Source organism: Coenobita brevimanus, chromosome 24 (genome assembly GCF_032717465.1).
Source record: "Coenobita brevimanus isolate Jiangsu-jjx chromosome 24, ASM3271746v2, whole genome shotgun sequence".
NCBI classification, from domain to species: Eukaryota; Metazoa; Arthropoda; class Malacostraca; order Decapoda; family Coenobitidae; genus Coenobita; species Coenobita brevimanus.
In genome coordinates, this window is record NC_136977.1 from 26,698,531 (window position 1) to 26,702,884 (window position 4,354).

Below are 4,354 nucleotides of genomic sequence, written 5' to 3' on the forward strand. Positions count from 1 at the left end.
GTACACGTATAGGCCATTCAAAAAAAAAGAATGACGAGAGGAGAAAAGACAGGGGGAAAGGGAAGCAGCATTCAGACAAAACCATTTAAACAGTTGATAGAGGGATAAGGAACACTGACGTCAGGATCATATACCTAATGGAAGTGAAGTCATATGTACAAAGTCAGGTGATCATAAACACGATATATGGGTCAGTCCCAACCTAACCGTGGTGTATGCTTAAGACACAAGTAAAACGACTGATAAGACGAGGCAGATAATAATAGTCTCTGTTGAGATAAAATCAATGAAAGCACAGTCACAGAGAGAAGCGAGTTTAATTTCAGTAAATATATTAAAAGGTGTTGGTTGGCTAATACCGTGTCGGACATCAGCAACACGAGTGATAAGAGGCAAATAAAAGATTAAAGTGTTCATATAAACTCAGTGATAGACTGAGAGACAAAATATCGATAGCAGGATCAAGGTAGCTAGAATATTATTGCCCCAACCCTGATAAAAGTGCTTTACTGGCTGGCACACGCTGAGGCCACTTGCCAAACGACTGATAGGTGATAAAGATACGGCAGACTACCTCCAGACAGCCAACGAGAGGGAGGAGCGCGGACAGAGAAAACTGACGGGCAGAGGAATATATCCCTAACTCTGATTTAAAAAAGTGTATTGTTTGGTTTACTTGTTTCCTTAAACAATACAAATGATAGGAAATAGATACAGAAATACTGAGCTTGGATAAACCATCAAAGGTGTGAGATAAGGATGAAGTAAACTGATAATCTGGTACCAGGGAAAATGCTGACACAAGGGGCGTACTGAATGGTAGAACTGCACATCTTTTCATAAAATAACAAACAATCTTGGTAGAACTGGACAGATATTGATAAAAGACCAAAGAAAAGCAGGTAGAGGGACAAGGAAAGATTGATATCGAGTACAAGATAATGATGTGGCTTAGTATCTTCATACCTCTCTCAACAAGGGTGAGTTGGCTGGTATATATGTAGACCATCAACAAAAAAATAATAATTGATAGGCAAGGAAGAATTATATTGAAAATTATATATGTTTGGAAAAAGAAGGCAATTTCATATCAAGGGTTCGGTGTGTGGATCAGTATCTTCCCGAGCCTGATAGAAGAGGCAGGTTGACTGGTACACGAGTAGACCATTAGCAAAACGAATGATCAACAACTGTGGATAAAGAAGGTTACCACATGCCTCTTCAGTACCTGACTATATTAATATGCAAACATACTGAGAATGGCCAAAGATAGACACACGTATATACAAAGGCGGTGGTCTGTCTCTGCCTCTGTCTGTCTGTCTGTCTGTCTGTCTCACTCTTTTCCAGCATGGTCTCCTCTTCTTCCATGGTGCACTACAAACTCAGCCAACATCTTTTCCTCTGCATGATACACACAATCCTTCTTCCATTCCTCGATCCACATAAAATTCAAGTTTCCTCTTCGTTTACGGTCCAGAACCAGCCCACGTGTCCTCATTTTCCAGCATGATCGTTTTCTCCATGGTCCAAACCCAGGCCACGTACCCCTGACACCTCCCGATTTAACAAAGGTGCGAGAGATCCATTGGGACCTACTGTAAAGCCTGTTAATGGAAGCGTGATAGGTCATTATTGCCCACACGTATATACAAAGGCGGTGGTCTGTCTCTGCCTCTGTCTGTCTCACTCTTTTCCAGCATGGTCTCCTCTTCTTCCATGGTGCACTACAAACTCAGCCAACATCTTTTCCTCTGCATGATACACACAATCCTTCTTCCATTCCTCGATCCACATAAAATTCAAGTTTCCTCTTCGTCCCCGCTGCCGGAAGTGGGTGATGAGTGTCGCCAGGTACAGCGGCGGGGTAATCAGGGCAGGTGTGACGGGGTAGGCGATGGGAGGTGGGTTGGGGTAGAGTGAGAGAAAGGACAAGACATGTAAGAAGAAGCTGAGATGGTTGAGGCAGAAAAAAGGAGAACAGAGAGAGAGGAAAGAAATGAGGCAGTGGGGCAGAAGAGAAGGAGGGGGAACAGTGGAGAAGGGTAGCTGGAGTGAGGGAGGTAGGGAAGGGAAACGAAGAGGGAGTTGGGGGAAGAGGAGCAGAGAGGCAGGACATGGAAGAGATGGGTGATCAAGGGATGACGTTGTGAGTAAAGGAAAGGTAAGGAAAGAAGCAGAAAGGACTGGGAGAAGAGTGATAAGGGTAAGATAATTAAGAGAGAATGGGAATAGGATGTAGACTAGATGGGAAGGGTGGGCGAGAAAGAGGGACATTAGTTGCAAGGAAGAAGTGTAGAAAGGAGAAACAATATTTAATAAAACTGGGATAGGGGACACGATTGAATAAGACAGGGACAGACAGAATTTGGTTAAGGCAGGGTTAAGCCAGTTTTCACTTCTTTGAAATCTGAAATTATACAATGATTTGACCCAGTGCCTGTGGTCTAGTGGACAGAGCCCCCTGTCGAAGTGACAGCCTTACATAGGTTCGATCCCCAAGAGGTGACTGGAGTTATTTGACAATGGAATACCGTCAGGGAAGTAGGTCGGCTGGCTGCGCTTAACCCCTTGCATTCGATGTATTCATTCTTCTTGCTGTCTTCAGACAACTCTATAACACTAGGCTTGTGGAGCTGAATGGGGTAGATATAGCCCTGAAGAGCACCTTCATCAACAAAGGTTCACCTCATATAAAATAAAATCGCCTATAGATAATATGAATTTTAAAAAATACGTCATCGAACTGAGGGGGTTAAATGTACTTGACTTCGTCTGCTTAGCGTCGGGTCCATGCACTCCGAGGAGGATGTGGAATAGGTTAATACCATTTTATATGTTGCAAGCACCTCACAAATGCACTCCACACTGTCACACCCATTGTCTTCGACCACTCTGGGAAATTTTTCCAACACCCTGAACAAGGAGTGAATGAAGCAAGGCTGGGTAAGAAGAAGTGGGGAGAAGTGGATGAAGTGGGTTAGAAGAAACAAGATTTGGGACAGGAGGAAACAGGAAGCGTTGTAGGAGGAGGAGTAAAATTTAGCAGGAAAAGTAGTTAATGGACCAGTGTTAGGTTAGGTTAACGAATCTGATGCCAGGATAAAGTGGGACTGGAAAGATAAAGTACAGGAAAGAAAGGAGTGGATGCAAACGAATAAAGTGTGAGGAATAAGAAGTGAATAGAATAGTTTCAGGTTATGTTGGAACGTAAAAATACCTTCAGCGTAGGTGAGTTTATAAATATGACACAAGATGTCTGTAATTAAAAAGCAATTACTCTCGTGAATAACATCATCCAAGCGCATATTGCCCTCTCTCCTCCGATGCCCTTTCCTTCCCCCACAACCCCCTTCCCTTTCCCTTTCTCCCAGCAGCTCATTCCCCCCCCCCAACCTCTTTACCCCGCCGCTTATCCTATTCCTCTTCCCCAGTCCAAACCAACATTCCCTTAACCCCACCTACCCGTTCGCGCTTCCTCCTTCCCCTTCATAATCCTGCAGTTCTAACTGGGTCCAGCACTCTGAGGAATACAAGAACTGAATTTAGTGAACCCAGCCATCATCTTGCTGCCTATTGCACATATGAAGCCTGTACTGGATTCTGACACACAATGTCCCTAATTAAAATGCAGGCCCGAGTCAGGTTCGAATCTCTCTGTGGGGTGAATCCATCATCTTAGAGAGTCGAGAAATGAGGCTTTTAAATATCTCATTCCATTTTCGGATAGGTAAAATGGGTCAGGATGTTATGATGATGATGATATCGATGATGATGAGGATGATGATGGTGATGATACCTTGGAATGTAATGTGTGCTTGTTTGTCTGATGGTTATCAAGCCAACGTTTGATGTTGTTCACCATGTGTGTGTCGTAGATTTTGGAGACTATTAGTGTTCAGATGTGGAGGTTTGAGAATTGTTTGAGGGTAGTCCTCTGCTTGTATGCCGTACCCACACCGTCGTGCCGCTCAGCATGCAGAACAACCACGTGAATATCTTTAAACATATCGTACGCTGGCATTTTTTTCCTTCCAATCTGGTATTTAAATTAGCTTAGAAGAGACTTTTTGAACTGAGCCAAAGATGAGTAAAACCAATACAATATTTTGTCTGATTTAAGGAGTTGAAAAAAAAAAAATCTTTTTCCTTCCTAGTTACAGTTCTGGCCCGGGATTCACAAACGGCTGCTGGGCGACAGCGCCGCACGACGTCGTACGAGAGTCAACGATCACCCTTCAAGGGCGATTCACAAACGCTGTATTTGGCTCCCTTCCAAGTCTCTTCCGTAGCGAGCAGGGATTTTTCTGGGGAAAATTTACTTGACCAATCAGCAGCCACCGATCTATCACGT